Source organism: Phasianus colchicus, chromosome 4 (assembly GCF_987193195.1).
Source record: "Phasianus colchicus chromosome 4, bPhaCol1.hap1.1, whole genome shotgun sequence".
NCBI classification, from domain to species: domain Eukaryota; kingdom Metazoa; phylum Chordata; class Aves; order Galliformes; family Phasianidae; genus Phasianus; species Phasianus colchicus.
The window spans coordinates 20481010-20499437 of NC_143439.1; the positions used below are offsets into that span (position 1 = coordinate 20481010).

Genomic DNA, 18428 nt, shown 5'->3' on the forward strand with positions numbered 1-18428 from the left:
TGTTCTTCACTGGGGCATGTAAACAAGCGGCAGTTCTAAAGAATGTTGTAATTAAAATATCCTGGATTGTTATGGATTCTGTTAAGTGCACTGAAAAGTGCCATGGGTTAACTGAGAAGATATACTAATGTATAGTCTTCTGATGTTTCTTTAACCTGGGGTGGGTGGGGGGAGTAGGGAGTATATGAAACACAGGTATGCACTTTTATCCAGATAACACATCACAACTGGAATACAGAGCACTTTTTCAATTTTTTTTTACTCTTTTTTAAAAAGTACTCTTTTTTAGAAAGTATTTCCAAATAGCATGAAACCCACTGTGTCTGGAAATTCAGGCTTTGAATTTCACTGTCGTCTTCGCAGATTCCTCTGCAGGCATTCTCCTTTGGAGGTCACCCTCCTCAGCATGGCTCCAGGCACCCCACAAGGACCTGGTGGGTGAGTGAGCAGATGGATGGGGGTCTATGCCAACTGGGTAACTTACCTGGTAGCATGAGGTGCTCAGCAGCAGAGCTAGAGCTAATGCCTTTGTGTGCAGGGTGCCTTTCTGCTTTATCACCTTCAGATCTGAGATTTGCCGTGCCTCCTGCACTGTGCCTCTTCGTTTCTGGTAACAACATTCTGGAGGGGAATTTGTCAAACACTTTTTGAAAGTCCAAATAATCTATGTCATTTGGTTTTTCTCTCTGTGCTCTTGCTGACAGCCACAAAGGATTCTAACAGATTAGAGAGGGCATCTTTCTGTCTTTTTTTTTCTTCTTAGAGAAGGATGGGTTTGTCCTTACCATATTCCCTTCATAGCTTCAACCACTATTGCCTGTACTAAAGTAAGGCTTTTCACTCTGCAAGCACTGTTAGGCGTGTATGTATGTGTAGATATATATATATTTGTTATGTATATCTGATATTACTTTATAGCATATTTGTTTCTAAAGATGTATTAAAAAGCCTTGGTAAAAAAGTCACTTGGTATCTGTTCAACCACTTAGTTTTCCGGGTGTTTCTTCTACCCTTTAATCAAACTAAGCTGTTTTGTTAATTTGGCACAGTTTTCTATTTTGATACCTTTATCCCTTGTTTTACTCCTCTTCACTGGAAAGTAATGGTTCAACAGCTTTCACTGCTGTGAATATGTGTTCAAAGAATCTTTCACACAATACAGCGGTTCACCCAAGATGCAAAGCATAGCTTTGCTTCCACAACATATTGCAAGGTGTCAGTGCTGCTGGCATTATCCCCCATAAAGGGCAGTGTTCTGCCCAGTAATTCTGTAAAATGCATAGAAGCAGATTGCAGAAAAGAGAGGAAGTAGCCCTGGGAAATCCTAGGAAGCCCAGGAAAGACCTATAAACAAAAGTAACAAAAGTCTGGAATGAGCTAAACAAAAGGTAAACGTTGAAAAACAATTGAAGTGGTGAAAGCACAGAATAGACTTTTAAGTGTGGTGAAGGCCTCTCATATTTGAATACTGCATTAAGTGTCTGTGTGGGAGTTGAGCACCTAAATACCTTAAATCTGGGCCCAAATGACTTGGATTTTAAGCTATCTGGAAAAAAAAGTTATTTGATCTTTCAGGATACAGAAATATGAGATGAGCAGTTACTTTCTGCTCTGTGTATTTAAGATTTGTCTCATCAATCTTAAACCTAAGAAATAGTAGTGAAAATGTAAGCTCTGTACAGCTACCTACTGGCCTGTTCTCAGAAACAGAGTGAAAAGGAATGCTAGAGGTCTTGCCTTGTGAATTAAATACCTTGTAAATGGCGGCTGCCTGCTGTGAAGCATTTGGCTCGGAGCAGAAGCGGAGCTCTGGACGAGCATCTCTGCACTTGGCTGGGTGTGTGTGTGTGTGTGTGTGTGTGTGTCCTTACCTAGATGGGGACATGTACTAGGCTCAGCCTGGGAAAGTTGGCAGGTTGGGGCACAAGCACCTGAGCTGTAAACATATACTCTTACCCAATTGAGTTTTTTCAAACTTCTTTTAAAACAGCAAAACAAACAAAACTCTTCAGTTCCAGGCGTGACAGATAGAGAGTTTTAGAAAAAACTGCTTTTCAGTTATAATACTGAACTCAATTAGGAACTGGAAGGAAATAAAAAAAAGCATCCCGAAGGTACAATTAGGCATTAATGCTAAAAAAACTTCCTCATATGTACAAAATTATAAGTAGCTAGGAATAAGAATTTAAAAACTACTCTGCCCTTTCTGCCATGCCACCAATGTTGCTACCATGGCACTACAGTAATTTATTGTTGCAGAACATTCCCTCCTAGAACTGTCTAAATATTTCAAGGAGTTTCAATTACATATTGCAGAGGGGCGTCTTAAAAAGTATGCAGGTTTGCTAGCTTTGCTACCTTAGAGAAATACACACACAGAAAAGCAAACAAAACCAGTAAGAAAAAGCAGTAAGAAATGTAGAGTATTTAATTAAAATATCAGGTTTTGGCACGTTTGTGTTCTGGCTAACCATGACTTCTTTAGGATAAAAACCCAGCATAAAATCCATTAATTGTAGAGACAGGACTTTTTTTTTTTCCTTTGAGCTTTGTTCCAAAGGCTTGTGTTGTCAAAAAACAATAACAAAACAAAGTCTATACTGGCTCTTCAGCTTTATATGTGGTGTCCTTGGCTGCTTTAACAATGGAGTTGCTACTTTCAGCAAAAAACAACTCCTCTTTGTGCTCCAGGTAAACTTTATAGCATTTCAAGGAGTGTAACTAAGAATAAGAGGATGGCTTGGATGTGTCAGTAAGCTGTTGAGGACCTTCTCCAGCTCACTGGCTGGTGCTGTGGTCCTGTGTGGCACAAAGTACTGCACAGCTGTGCAAGCACACCTTGAAACTTTGGTCTGAGAGGCAGTAAATGGTTTCAGTCTTCTAACAGGCTTCAGTTTAGAGCCAAAATTTCCTTATTTCTGTACAAAGGTAGCTTTTTGGTCACTGATCTTCATGCTCTTCTGTTGGCCAGTTTACTAAACTACGTAAGATAAGTGATGTCTTGGTCCTTAGAAATAAATGTTTGTTTCCTTTCTAAGTCAGGACTTCTCTCACTACTGGAAGAGTGAGGAGTTGAAAGAGGGATGTGCATACCATCACAAGAGTAGGTAATGGAGGCCTGCTGGCAGAGTAATGCAGATATCTTGAGTTCCAGGGGAAGTGCGTTCATTCCTTGTTAATTTCTGTCTCATCAGGAGCTTAGCAGGGAGGGAGGATCTTGGGCACAATTCTGGGCCTTGAGGTCGGGACTTGACCACGTGGGTCCATCCATGCTGCTACCAAAGTAATTTCTCTCTCTGAGCATACTCAGGAATCCGCACTGCAGGATGTAATGCCATGCCCATCTCTTACGTAGATATGATCAGTATAAAAATATGTTTTGAGCTTTTTTCTCTGAGTAACACTAGTGTTCTTCTAAAATCAACCGGAAAAGAAAAAATAGCTGAGAGCAGCCTGTGGCTGTTTATTCATTTTTACATTCTCCTGCAGCTTGGACTTGGTGGTGAGACCTAATGCTGCCAGTACCCTAATGCCAAGTATCTCTCAGCAGGCACTCACCTTGTCATCCCAGAGCAAGCTGTTCTATATGCCAATTCTAAAGAGGGCTAAGTGGGTTCAGGTTATGGTATTAATAGTACTGAGGTAACTAGGTGACGCACCAGAAGAATTTGAAATTGCTAGGTGAGTTATAAGCACTGGGGATTCTGGCTTATTCTTCCTTAAATACACTCTTTCTGTATTCCCTTGACTGCAACTAAACTGCAGAATATTTACCTGCCTGATTGTTGTTTGTAAATCTAGGCTCTTTCCTCTCCATGTTCTAAATCTTCCTTGGATTCTGAGAGGAAAAAACAGCATACAAGAAAGTGGCTGTAAAGCATTTCTTTTCTGTTCTGCCTCTCTGCGTAGAGCTTTTTGTGGCACTCAGGGGTGCAGTAGGGCTTGAACAGTCCAGACAGTGTGCCAAACCCTATTCCTGTAGGACATCACTAGAGATCCCTGCTCGTAAATGCTGCCTGCAGAACTGTAACCAGATAGAGAGAGATGTGATTCAGGGAGGACAAGCAGGTGTGATTAAGAGCTTCCAGGGGAAGCAGGAAGGGAAAACAATGAAAAGGCAGGAAAGATGGGAAGCATCAACATTCAAAAGCCAGAATGAAAACAAAAGGCTTGAAATAGGAAGTAAAGGAAAAAAGATAATTGCAAATCTGGGATGATGTATGAGAGTGAAAAGCTGGTCCAGTCATAACAACCCTATGTGGAAGGTCCAAGAGCTGGCTGGCAATCAGCAGGCAGAGGTGGCAAGAAAAAGGAAGAGATGGAAGAAAGAGGTTGGCTGTAAGAGCAAGAAGATGTGCTGCTATGCTTTGTGAGGGATTCAGAGTTGTTGTGCTGGGGAGGTCTGTTTGGTTGTAGGCAAAATGCTCGGAAACCTACAGGGAGAGAAGGAAAGGGTCTTGTGCAGGGAGACGGAATGATGAGCTGCTCACAGTGAATGTTTTAAAAAAAAAAAAAAAGGTAAAAAGGGCAGTGAATTCATTAAGAAGAACTGCTGCATGCTGAGCACAGGTGAATTTCAGTCTGCTTCTTTGAGCATCCGAATGTGGATTTTAAGGGCGCAACTTACAAGAAAGAAAAATGTGGGAAGCTTGGCCTTATTCTTCCTTCTTTGCTGATGTAGATCTCTAGAAATCAAGCAGATACCTGAATGGTGGGAGGCTCAGCTTACTGCTTTTGCAGTAGATTGTCAGCAAATCATTTCATACTACATATTGGGCTACAGCTTCATACATCCTCACTAGATGAAGAGGAGGGGAAGGGGGAGCAGCGGCTTAAAAACAGAAGAAATATCTGAGACAACGAAAGGAAGAGTTGATGGGGCTTGTGCAAGCCTTGCTAGCTCAGTCAGCCTGAGTGATTGTAGTTATAGGTCAGCTTCACCTTGTTTCCTAGTGGATGGTTTGACAACCTTTTCCCATTTTTATGAAATGCTTGTGTACTGCTAATACTCTAATCTGTGATATCTCGTTACTCTCAATTTTTCTGTCTGAGTAGCTTTCCTTAGGCTAAAACTGAACATGAGTTCTATACCATCTATGATTATAAGTAGCGATTTTGATTCAGGATGTTATTTATTTAGCTGTGTCTGAGCAGAGGCTAAAGAATCCCTGCAGTATTAAGAGACTCTTGAAAATTTCAGCCAGTTCCCTGATTCTGACTACTGATGTCATGAAAAATCAGAAGTGGGATAAGTGAGTAGGGCTGACTGGGGGAGTCTGAGGGTTGTGTTTCTTCCCTTCCTCAGTTTATCACAACTTCATTACATTACAGATAAGCTCAATAAAAACAATGAGTGAAAAAAACGATGGCTGAATTTTCAGACTTGGATGATGTGAAGAATTACTTTAAAGATGCTAGGAAACATAAAGGCTTGAAGTGTGTGACTGTGAACATCCAGGAGCACATTATATTTTCTCTTTTCAGCTTCTGGTATTCACTTTCATGACTAGCCCATTTCAGTGACATTAGTGGGACAAGGTCCCTATGGATGTAATTCCTGTTACTTCAGTAACATCAGTTCAAGTCAACATCTCTACACAGATTAGAACTTGCTTGGTGAATTTTGTGAGGTTTGTGTTAAACGTGAGACAAGATGTGGCTGCTGTTATGAAACGGACATGCAGGGGAAACTGGTGCTGTGTATCATCAAAGCAGTACTTGCTGCAAAATGCAAATAAGGCAGTCCTACAAACAGCTGAGGGTCTGAGAGGTATCTGTGTGGGAAGCAGTGCAGAAGAAGGTGGTGATTGGGGACCATTGTGAAACAGTAGCTAAGGCTCCCAGGTGCACTAGGAAAGCACTAAATGTCCTCAGAAAAGCAGTTCAGCAAACACCTTTCTATGGAGTTGAACGGAGTGCCCAAAAGGGAATCTAAGCAACGAGTAAATGACTATTAACATTGCTTGATAAGCAAGCAGAAATTGTTTGATAACCTAAGGAAGGAAATATGAAACTGTTACCAGCTGTTGCAGAAATGTGAGGAGTATTGTACTGAGAGAGCACAAAATGCTGGAGCTACAATGCAAGTTTCATATGGGAGACCAGAAGAAGAAGGGGAAATCAGAAATGTGTAGCAGGCTTAAGACTTAAGAGCTGTACAGATAATTTGGAATCCTTGGCTTAGAAATAGATGGCAATGGGCATCAGTTAGCAATAGAACAAGAGGGAATGGCTTCAAGTTGTGCCAGTGAAGTTTCAGGTTGGACATTGGAAAGAACTTCTTCGAAACAGTGCTGAGGCACTGGAGGGGGCTAGCTGGGGAGGTGGCACAGTCGTCATCCCTGAAGGTGTTCAAGAAAAGGGCAGATGTTGCACTGAGTGGCATTGTCTAGAGTGGTCACAAGCATGAGCTGGTGGCTGGACTGGATGATCTTATTGGTCTTTCCAACCTTAATGATTCTATGATGAGAGACCCAAACTGCGAACAGCTTGCAGATCATCCTCATCATGTTAGATCATCCTGAGTTAACCCCAAAAAGCAGTAAAGTTTTTTTCCATGTGTGAGGCTATGGAACAGTGCCTGACCAGCCTGTGCAGGTAGGAAAGCCATGCTCACGTGGATCAGGGCTGCCACCCAGCCCAGGAGCACAGAAGGCAGAGCAAAGCTGATAGCTCCAGGAAGGCTGCCAAACACACTCTGGGCGCTCTGTGCACCGCCTCAGCGTGCTGTGCTGTGTGCATGTGGTGGTGCTCAGCAGGCTGCGAGAAATGATTCGGTAGCCTTAGCTCAGTTCCACCACAGAAATGCCAAGCTTCTTAAGCTGCTTAGCAGGCTTGGTGAAGAGGATAATGATTAACTGTTTATTAAAGTCAGCCCCTCTAGGTCAGGATGAGGGATATTGGTAGCAAGAAGGCTCATGCCGCTCTTGCTTTCCCAGTGCCTTTTATGTAGATAGTGGAACTTCAGCCTTCAGGGTTACAGCCACTAGTATTAAATTTACTTAAAAGTATGAAGTGGCTTCATTCTGCTCCAAATACCACTGTGGGCCATTGTGAGCTTCCCTCTGCAGTCTGAATCTCCTTAGAGTTAGATATGCACTGGGTTCTGAGAAATGACTCTATGGGGGAATGCAGTGTACATGTCAACTTAATTAAATGAATTTGTTTAAAATATGATCGATGGTGTGTGAAATTATGTAATTATTCTATAAATACACTTTGTTAATTAATTAATATTTTAATTAAAGAGTAATTGGAAACTCTTTGCATTACTACCTTTTCTGAGTGATGTGAATGTGTCTTTACCTCTTAGTAACTGATTAGACCAAAGAAGGATTAAAAAAAAAACCAAAACGTTAACTGGAAGCCTAGGAGAGTCTCAAAAGATACACAGGTGACAGTTAGGTCCCACTTTGCCATAGGAAGAAATCTGGCAGCCTTTTAAATTCTTCCTTCTCAATCAGCCTTCAGTTTTTCTAATTTTTTTCACATCTCTCTTTTGGGAGGAGTAATTGTGTCCCTCGGAGGCTTGCCTTGGAATGTCTCCCTGGAAAACTAACTGGGAACAGAGCAATGTGGACTAGTTGCTGGTTGGGAGCTGGTGGTAGCTGTCTGTCTGAGCTAGGCAGAAGTCCCTCTTTCTCCCTCATAATCATTTTCCACCTGAATCTATCAGTTTGTTTATTTTGTGGCTGTCCATTTTAACAAATTCTAACTCCCTATTACTCGTGGCCAAATAGCACTGCAGCCCTCAGACTACTTTTTGTAACTGCTGGTGTGGAATAAATGAAAAGAAATGGAGACTGAGAAGAGAGAGAAATGACTGTGGCCCTTATCTTCCTCCAGGAAATTCATATTTAATTCACACTGAAGCCAATGGTATGTAGAGAATAGTTTGAACCTTGCCTGTGGAAAAATTATCAGGAGTTCCCAAATTAAGGCTGTGATTTTTAGATGTGGGCATTCAGTGTTAATGCGCCCAGTGAAAGCAGTAGTCAAGATGCTGCTTACATGTCTAACATGAGCTCACACTGTTGTATGCAGCTTTAGGGCACAGACTCATGGAATCATTTGAGTTGGAAGGGACCCTTAAAGATCACCTGGTCTGATGAACGGGGACACCAGCAGCTCCATCAGGTGCTCAGAGCCCCTCCAGCCTGACCTTGGCTGTCTTCAGGGATGGGGCATCCAATGCCTCTCTGGGCAACCAGTGCCAGTGTTTCATGGCCCTCGTTGTAGAACTTCTTCCTTGTGTCCAAGCTAAATCTTTCCTCTTTTAGTGTGAAACCATTTCCCCTTGTCCTGCCACAGCAGACCCTGCTAAAGGGTCTGTTCCCTTCGTTCTTACAGCCTCCCTTTGGACTGATGTGATCCAGGAAATTCTGTACGGTAGATGGTTATTTGTGTTTCAATCTTCTGTTTTGATGGCACAGTGACTTCGTGCTGCTGTTGGCACCTTCTAACTGCTTGTTTCCACTGAATGTGTTTAAAGCTTACGTGAGTTGTTTTACTGATAGAAAATGCCAGTTCTGTGGGACTCCTGACATACCCTGCAGTGTCATATCCACTGTAAACTTATAGAGTTTTAAGTGAAATCATAGTTCAGTGCAGTGGTGGTGCTTTAGTGAATGATGTGAGAGGAAAAAAGATTAGAAGAGGCCAGTGCAGAAAGAACAAGGAAAACAGAAACTAGCACAGCAACAGTCTAATGTGTGATCTGAAATACTACTGAATTTCTGATAGCAAAAATTGAGCTCACTTTGTTGTATCCTCATAGAAAGCTCCTCTTATTTGCCTTTAAATTCAAAAGTGAATCCCCCTGCCACACCTGAGCTGTTCGTGTGTGAGGTGTCAGGTGCATGAGAACTTGCAGCATACACCATGCCGCTGCATAAGATTTTTAAACCTGCCCTTGACAACCAAACAATTCAGCAACCTGGCTGTGAGGATCAAAAAGTAGGATGAAAATTACAACTGTTTATACAGCTTTGCGCAATGCCATGGCAATGCTTTTTGCAAGAAGAAATATTTACTGAGGGTAAACATGATTTAGAATGAGATATTATGTCTGTTTCTTCTCTGTGGGTTCCGCAGTGCTGCAAAATCCCAAAAATTTACCTTGACAAGTTCTGTTTTTCTAAGTTACAGGAATCACCAGGTAAAGAGAGTCTGTGATTTGGGGGTGGCAACCCAGCTTGAATAGGCAAGAGGGAAATGTAGCTACTGGAGACTTTCTTCTGTGCTGCAGACTGTTGGACTGGATGATCTTATAGGCCTTTTTCAACCTTGGTGATTCTATGGATGTTTAATGAGACAATACCAATTAGTGCCAACCATGGCATTGTTTATGATATTGACATCTGTCCATGTCAATATCAAAATGTCCGGCGAACAGCCTGAAAACATCAAACTTATTTTGCAGATGTTGCTGAATAATCATTAGGTGGTTACAGCTTTCAGTTGCCCAGTGGAGGAAGGTTCTAGCATGTTAAATGGATTAAAAGTTTCTCAATTTCAGAAATGTTGTGGCAAGAATTTTCATGAGGCAGTAGGCTGAGAGCTTGCGGTCCATCTTTCTCATTAAGCATGAAAGCACAGGAGTGGCCTATTCAACAAGGCTGGAGAAAATGTGAAATGTGTGGGATTTCTGTTCTGACCAGATTTACAGGCCCAAACATATCTTGGGGTTTGCCCCACTGGTAGCTCTCAAGCTGTGCCTGTTTATCTCCAGACTGATTTTTGCACCTAGAGAAAACTGATTATTCTGGCAGACACTCTTTATTACATTCAGGAACTATGTGAATGTTGAAAGGATTTTGGTCAATGTTCTTTTTGCATCTTTTTATATAATCTGCAAACATTCAGGCTTGCAAGAAATTTCTAACCTCTAACCTTTGGACCTCTACCTAGAATAAGACAGCAGAAGAAATGCCTTGATTCTTCTCCTCCAGAGCTTACACAGCCAGTGCTTGGTGAAACCCGCAGCCACCTAGCAGCTCTGGTTTTTGAGCCTCCCATGTAACTGAATAAAAATGAAGTTATGTGACACTTGGTATTCATGTGGCATGTGTTTTAGAGATCTGAGTACGTCCTCAGCTAAGTATAGCTGGCTTTGTTTGCTATATAGCTGTACACTTTTGTTTAACTCTAGAATTATCTCCTCAAGAAAGAACAGCTCTCGCTGTTTCCAGTTGCTGCCTCAAGTTTGGAAGGGACAGATCTATGAAAGACTTACTGAATGTCCAAACTGAGAGATGAATCGGGATACGTGAGGGCTGAGGCAGTTTGTGCTTCCTGAGTCCTCAGCCTCTTCCTGATGGTGCTAAAAAGGGTTGGGATTCCTTTTCATTTAAATCCCTGGGCAGTCACCCACACAGGCTCCCATCCCTCTTCACACAGTGCCTCAGTGCAGAATCTATACCTTCTTACACATCATCACTGAAGCTAATTCTATTGTTAGACCCCTTTCGGTTTGGTTAGAACATGGGATAATTTCCATGATGAGGGATTGTGAAGATATGTAGCAAGAAAGATGGTGATTAGAAAGTTACAAGAAGATATAACTTAGGGTAAGCATAGCCTACTTTTACTGAAATACTTCAGATTTGTGTGTGCATTTGGCCTTTAGTGTCTGAGGGAGAAAGCAGGACTCGTCATTATTTCACGTTACTATGAGATATTTAAAATACAGACACTTTTAAATTCCTGTATGTCTGATTTTAGAGGAAACTATAAAATAGGTGTGATTCTTGCTTTATTTTTGAGTTGCGTGCTGAGAAAACAATGCGCTTGAGCAGAAATCATTGCAGCCTGTTAAAACAAATTAGGAAACGTGCTTTCAAATCTTAATATAATTTCTGGAGGAAGGAGCCTCTTGACTTGAACGGTAAAGGTCTGAAAATGGTCAGAGAGAATCACAGAGCTAAGTGGGGATCCCAATTACAGATTAGCGGTAATGCAAATGTTGCAGCAGAGGGACCACTCAGCTTCTGCAGCTCGGGAGCTGTGGCGGTGAGCAGAGCGCAGGCATAAAAACCTCTCTTTCATTATTGTTTTTAATTATCTGCACAACGACAGAGCTGGAATACCTGCTGCACACTGAGGCCCTTTGTGCAAGCTCATCAGCGGAGGCTATGCAGGCCAAGGCCTCTATTTCTTGCTTTCTGGCGGATATTCAGCTGAATTTTACTTTCATGCTAATGCCTTTCTTTCCTATTTTCTCCTTATCTTTGCTGGCTATTTTCCCTGCTCCACTGAACGTAAGTAACAGATGCAGCCTTATGTGACAATGCCAAGGCTTGGCTATCCAGCTGCAGTCCTTGAGTCCTCCTGTGCAACCCTAACACTCTTTCCTTGGTAGGAGACAGGTGGGGTGCAGAAAGCACCACCAAAAACTGAGAGGAGAAGCAAGAGCTGACAATGGGAGGTTTGCTTTCTTTGCAGAGATTCACTGAAACTCATCCCCTTTGAGAAAATCACTGCTGTTATGTTGCAAGATTTGCATCCAACCAGAGGCTGTGTTGTTTGAGACCGTTGTGAAACTTACAGTGCTGCTGTGTACTTGCAGAGAAATGCAAGGAGATCTGGCCCAGGTTTTTGGCCCCTAGGCAGCATTATTGATTGTAGGAGGGCAGGAGGGAGGCAGAATGAAGCAACTGAGCCACATTCCAGCATGAGCACCTACCTGCCCATGGTTGAGCCTCTGCCTCCAACTCAGCATTGTCAGGAGGAGCCTGAGGAATGATTGATAGTGAAGGCTATGGCAACTTATGGCAGATGTTGCTGAGGCTTGCATCAGAGCTTGTGATAATGAAGGTGCTCCTCATTCACCTGAGCTATTTGCCTGACAGCCCTGTGCCAGAGATTCATGTGAGCACGTTTCTCCCTGTTGTAGACGCGTGAAAGATGGCGTTTAAGTATAAGGATGTAAAGGACCTTTTTCCTCAGTGGAGCAGCAGGCAGAGAAAAGCAAAAATGTGGTCTGGAAAGAGCTACATGGTGTGGATAGGTGGGAAGCGGCAACGTTGGCTGAAGCCCTTCTGGGCAACCAGAACTGAGTGTAAGAATGCATCAGTGGGGACACCAACGCTGCAGAATGTGTGTCTGTTATTAAGTGAGGAGGAAGTGACGGGTCAAGTCATCATGGCAATAAACTCCTCTCACAAGGAGGGGCAACTGGAGAGTAGCACAGGCCTTGGGAATTTTGCAGGGAAGAGGCAATGTGTATAAATGCAAATAATCTGGCCCACACCGTGTGTACCTCGTGGGGAACAAAGGGACAAACGGGATGAATCACTAATGGCTATTTCTTAGAAATCATCAAGAGCCATGGAAGCTCCAGAGAACAAGAGGAAGAAGCTAAGGTGAAATTCCACTCTGAGCCTGGCTGGGCTGAGCAATTAAAGCCCAGTCAATCCAGCAACGCTCCTCCGGGAAATAATGTGGCAAGCAAGTGGAGAGGAAAAATCTTTGAGAAAAGAGGAAATGATGAGCGGTGGGGGCAGGGGTGGCTGTGTGCAGCTCTCCTGCAGCTGATGGGAGGGCTGCAGAGCAGCTGACTGGAGGTTCCTCTTGAGCCCTGGTTGGTGATTTGTGGTTCTGGGCTGCTCAGGGGCAATGCATGGGGAGCTTAGTGTGAGTATAGCTGGAGGCTCTGTGTTGGTGTGTGATGCAAGGGAGAATCCTGCAGAGCTGGGCAAACTTTGCGTTCAGAATTAATAAGATGTTTAACATTAGCGATAATAACTATTATATGGTTATAGAAACATACTGGCAGCTCTGTGTTGTTTAACATTCATCTCCATGAATGGAGGAAAAAGGGAACAAATTTCAAGGGGCAAAATGAGTGGTAAGGGTTGGGGAAGTGTTTTAATTTCCTACTGTAGCTAACCCATTTTTCAAACATTTTCATGAGCTTATTTCATATAAAAACATCTGCACGACAAGAGTGTGCAGGTTTCAATTAGATCCTTCCTCTAAGCAACCAGAGGGTCTGCCCTGAACCCCAAAAGCCTTCCCAGCTTTAACGCTGCCCAAATCCATCATCTCTCTGCAGAGCGTTTAAGCTCTGACAGAGCTTTGCCAAAATCCTTTTACTGAAAACAGTTTAGTGAATTCTGGCTACCTTGGATTGAAGATCCTGGTGTAATTAGATCTAGAGCATGGTTAGAGACACAGCTAAATGTAGGTGTCCATCGTGGTCAAGTTTGGTCATAGCTGTGACAGTTTTTACATTAGGATTGCTCTGACGTGGTTTATTGTGCTGCTGTGTGCCTGCCGCTCCCGGCACAGGGAACTACTGGGAACAAAGACCTGGGAGGGGGGCAGGGTGCTGGCGCCTGGGCAGTGGCAGCAAGAACCCCTGTTAGTGTGGGGGCTTATTTGGTTCTGAGTGTGGCTGCTGCCCTATGTACTTGCCTTCAGGATTTGTTGTGTTTGTAAGTCAGGCTGTAAGAAAATTTCAGTTTCCTTGTCTTTCACTTTTTGCTTTTGTAGGCTATTGCCTTTTTGATTTTATTTTTTTCTGGGGTGCAGGAGAAGGTAGTGGAAAGTGAATGAGAGCCAGGTTGTGGGATTTTTTTTTTTTGTATCCAAATGTGGCTCTAAGTGGCTGCAGTTCAAATACAACAAAATTCAAGCAATATGGCAAACATAACAAAGGAGGAAATATCAGGAAAGCTGGATAGCAGGAAAATAAGAGTAGGAAAAGTAATAAAATTGAGAATCAGATTGGGAAAAGAATACAGAATCCTTTGCATGAGGACAGAGCATTAGGGAAGAGAGGGAAGGCACGGAGAGCTCAGATTTCTAGCAGGTGTTGAGCCTGATGCACACATCCTTTGCACAACAGCGAGTGGCTAAGCAGGGAGAATACAAAGAAGCATGACTGACATAAGCACAGTCACCATGCCAATGAGCACAAGTGCCTGTATATATTAATAGGCCAGAGGGAAGACGTGAATGCAACGGCAGTGTTAGCTGCCAGAGGTGAGCTGTATTGTCAGCAATATTTGGATGCGGGGTGGAAATCGGATGTTCAGTTTCAGTGCTTGCCATCTCTGGGAGGAAGGGCTGTTAGGGCACTTTGAGAACATCCTTCCAGGGACAGCCTGAGTGCTCTGAGAGAGCAGCATTATGAAAACCCTAGCAGTTCTGTGCTTGTGAGGTGGCTGGGGACAGATGCTGGAGCATCTCAGTGGAGCGGCCCCTGTGGCTTGGGGTTAGGGAGTGTTGTGCCAGAACCCTAGCAGTGAGCTGCCCTCTGTGTCTGCTGTAAAAACCTATGGCTGCTGGAGGGGCTGCGCCCTGCTAGCTGTTCTTAGGGTTCAGCTTCCCCAGATTTTGGTTCTCTGCTTTGTGTCTTTCCTTATTCCTAAAGCACAGGGACAAAGGGCTCGAGCTACTTCTCCCCAGTTCCTTGTCAGAAAGGCTGGCTACCTTCCCCAGTTCCTCCTGCAGTGTGGCTGTTCTCTTTTCATGTGGTACCCTGGTCCTGCCACCTCACTGCGTATTAATCATCATGCAGTCACCATGCAAATGTCCTGTAATGCTTCAGCTCTGGGAACAGCTATTCTCACTGCTGATTGACAACTGGGCCTCCACCGGTGCACTGGTTTGCTACTGTAAGGGTGAATGCATATGTAGATAAGCAGCTGAGCTTTCTTAAACCTTTCAGAGGCTATTGTGTATCTCTGTACATGTACCTACACATGGACTTTTCTCGTGCTCCACTTGGGAGACTATTTCGCTTGCTGAATGGGCACAGTTTCCACTTTAGCCACAGCTCTTCATTCACTGCTATGACTTTTCATCCCTCCAGTGCAACAGCTCTCCTCTGCAGGATTTGCTCTCATTAATAAGTGGAGCCCCGTTTTTCTGCTTTCTGCCTGTGTTGTTTCTTTGCTTTGCAGCCTACTGGCAAAAGCCATTTGCCTAGTGAGACTGTGGTTAACGTATCTCACCCAGTTTCATCCTTTTATTCAGTCTTTCTACCTGGCTGCTGGCGGCTGACAAGCATCTGCCTCCTATTTTTTTTTTTTTTTTTTTTTGCCTCAGTCTGTCTTCCAGCCCTTTTATTCCCTGCTAAAATTCTCTGTGCTCTGTTTTTACTCACATTACATAGCACCTGGGAGCTGGAACAAATCTGACAAGTGAAAATGTGGGAACTAGATAGTTTTGGATATGTTCAGGGGTGTAAACAATAACTTCATGGCCTTTTAATATTCATATATTAAAGAAGTCCTTGGCTAAACTTTGAGTTGTTCTTTTTTTTCAATTGTTCATTTTCCATAAGGTTTCTGCAGGTCTTTGTGATTCCTGTCTTTGTTCTCTTTTCTTCATGGAGATGTATAAGAAAAACTTGTGGGAAGTTGGTTTGTAAAGTGCAATGCAATGCAAAAAAAAAAAAAAAGTGGGATGTGTGCTAACATCTTAGTAAGTAGCAGAGAGGGAATTTATTAGGCTGGAGGAGTTTTCTAAAGCCCTGCTCAACATTTCACATTTTATGATTCTTAATGACAAATGGCAATTGTGAATATTCATGAATTTTTCCCTGGGTTAATGTCATAACCTTTGCAGTAGAAAGGTGCTTTTTACTGGTAATAGCTACCTTTCAATTTATGTATGCGATAGCCCCAGAATTAACATTCAGAGTGTGAGAAAGTAATTTTGCTTGTTTGTTTGCTGAGATGGCGAGGGGAAAATACATCTCAAACGTCTGTCCTGTTGTACCTTTATTGAGACAGTGCAGTTCTTTACTTTCAAGCCCTCTGTTTTCTTCACCGTATTTTTAGACTGCTGGGAAAAGTGCCACAGTTCAGCCTTTCTGAAGATGCAACTCAGTGTGTATTATGAAGAATTTGTTTTTCTTCCCGAGCACAAAGAATTTGCCTGTTTGTTTCGACCATTTATTCTGAACGTTAATTTAGTATTTTATCAGTAATTACATTATATCCTTTCCCTTGGTCAGTATTCACTCTTCTGCTGCCTCTTCCCCGTCTGTGATTGTATTTGGTGCCTTGCAGTCATTACGTCTTACTGTGCCGCACTGAACTGGATGTGCCCTTTATCTGTCCATAAGCCTAATTTATTCAAATCATTTTAAATTTCCTTGCTCTGTGCACCATTTTACACTTATGTGCTATCAGCAAAAAATTCTGCTTAAATAATTATATCCCCTGCAGGCCATTTATATAAGTTGAACAAAAGCGGTATTGTGCTGGAATTTGGAGCACCGCCTTGTTACTGTCCCACTAGTCACCCTGAGCCCTTCCATTTTTTGAACACACCACTTCTTGTCCTGAAGATGACTTCGAATGGGTCTTTCCTATACTTTCTGATTTTTACAGATCAGTCTCTTTGTGAGGCGTGATACCATGTGAATTCCTTCCATGTGGATAAATTATGCCCATCACTTCACTTCTGCCTCTCCATTTAGGACAGTGCTGTAAGAATTTTAAGCACATTTGACAGACACGATGTGAATCCTGGCTGCCTCTCCTTCCCCAGACTCTGTATTTCTGTGTTGCATAATCCTGTCCCACATTAACGTCTCCAATATCCGTTCTGTGGCTGCAGTTAGGATTATTGGTGAGTAGATTCCTAAATCCTCCCACGATTTAAGAAAGCGGGGGGGGGGGGGGGGAAGAAAAAAAAAAAAAAGCTGGAGAACTACCTCCTAGGCATCTCAGATATGCCTTCCTCAGGAAGCTATCAAGCAGTATTACTACAGGTTTTCCAATTTCCCTTGCTATTTCCTTCCAAATTGTGAGATGCAGTTAATCTACATCTTGGGCCCTGTCAACTTTTAATAGTTCTAATTAACTATCTACCTGTCCAGATTGGATCATAAAGCCTTTTAGCATTTCATTTTTTTTCCCCCCACAAGAAAGTGTATCCTTGTTTCTGGGATGTGACCTTCAGCTTCTTCTGTAAATACTCAGGCACCGAATATTAATTCAGGCTCATTGCTGCATCAGTCTTGTCTGTCACTGACTTCTTACTCATACCCTCTCGCAGCCCCACAAATTCCTTCCCTGGTTGTATGCTTTTAATACATCAAATGAAAGATCTCCATTGAATTTCTTCACATCCTTGCTTTTTTTTTTAAAAAAAAAAAAGCATTTGCTACTCCAGAGTTTCCTGCCAGTGTTTATAATTGCCCAATTTTGAATGCGATGTCATCAGCAGACCTGCTAAGTAATATAATAATAATACAATAGAGGAAACTGAAACCACGGTATGGGCCCAAATGGCAGACTTGTCTGGAACTGGATATGCTGAATTGAAAGCAGCTCCAATTTTACAGTGTGTGGAGTGAGAGCAGAACCCACCCCTGTCTGTGGAATAGTTCAGAAATGACCTGGGGCTTTTCAGCTTGGCGTAGCTGCGAGGCTGCCTCATGCTTGGAGCTCCAGTGTTTTGTAGGGCAACCACTGGGAAATCTGAAACTCACCAGAACACCAAGCTTGGCTGAGCTTGGACTTCCTCAGGAAAATAGGAATTCTGCTCTTTGTTCTGAAATAAATTCCTTTTTCTTCCTAGAAGATTGCTATTCCTGTATTGACTGCGCTAAGGTTTGCAGTGGCACCTTGGTGCGTTTCCTTGCTCAGTGCCATTTTGCTGGGTGCAAACACAGTGTAAGTGGAGTAGGGAGGCACTGCAGGAGCTGTTCTAGCTTAGCAGTCACTACTCCTACCTTTTTTTTTTTTATACCTTAATGTCCTAAATCATATTCTCTGTGTTGCTTAATACCACATCTGGCATTCTTCCCTTCCTTGTCGGTTTATGTACACATTAAATTAGAAAGCAGTCCTGTACCAGATCAAGCTTTGCTTCCTCCGCTTAATGTAATCCACTCTGAGGTCTAGATAATTAAACTCTCCCACCCCTGCTGCTGTGGTCTTCTACATGTTTTGTTTCATATATGTGATTCTTCTTAGCTCCTTCCTCGGTACGCTGTGCCTAATGTGTTCCTTTTGAACAGCTCCAGTGTGCGTATGAGCTGTGTCATTCTGCTACAGCCACCTTTATTCTAGGCTTCAGTTCTCAAGTTTGGTCTGTCTCTCTTTTGGAAATGGGACTCTGTTGCTGTGTCCTGCCTGCTTTCCTTAAACAGCCTTTTAGATACAGGGGTATGGAGAGACTTCATACAACCTAGGGAGAAATCTGGGTCTGATTGAGTGCACATCAAAACAGGATGCAGATCTTTGTGGAGCTTTGTCCTCCTGTTGTCGTCTTCACTCCCCACCTCCAGCTCTGGTCCCCAGTGCCTGAATTGAGGCTGTTGGATTTCAGTAGTAGCCTCCCTTAGAAGACAGCCCTGTTCTTTGTTTGGTTTAGTACTTGATGGTCAGGATAAATCCAGATCCACGACTCCCTCCTTTGGCAGTGGCTGTAAAACAACTGTAGCTAAAGAGGCTCGAGTAGAC

At 42.9% G+C, this 18428-nt stretch overlaps 1 protein-coding gene across 16 annotated transcripts in view; it reads left to right on the forward strand.

Annotated features, from left to right (window-relative positions):
- CXXC4 (CXXC finger protein 4) overlaps window positions 1-18428 on the forward strand; it is a 165470-nt gene that overhangs the window by 38874 nt on the left and 108168 nt on the right. Inside the window, exons 5-6 of one of the 16 annotated variants that reach the window (XR_016465896.1) lie at window positions 364-438; window positions 9910-15028. The exons of 14 other annotated variants lie outside the window; for them this stretch is intronic. The gene's annotated coding sequence lies outside the window, so the exon portion shown is untranslated. Of the gene's footprint in view, window positions 1-363; window positions 439-9909; window positions 15029-18428 lie in introns of those variants that run through there. One more of the 16 variants, XR_004168883.2, reaches the window with a different exon arrangement.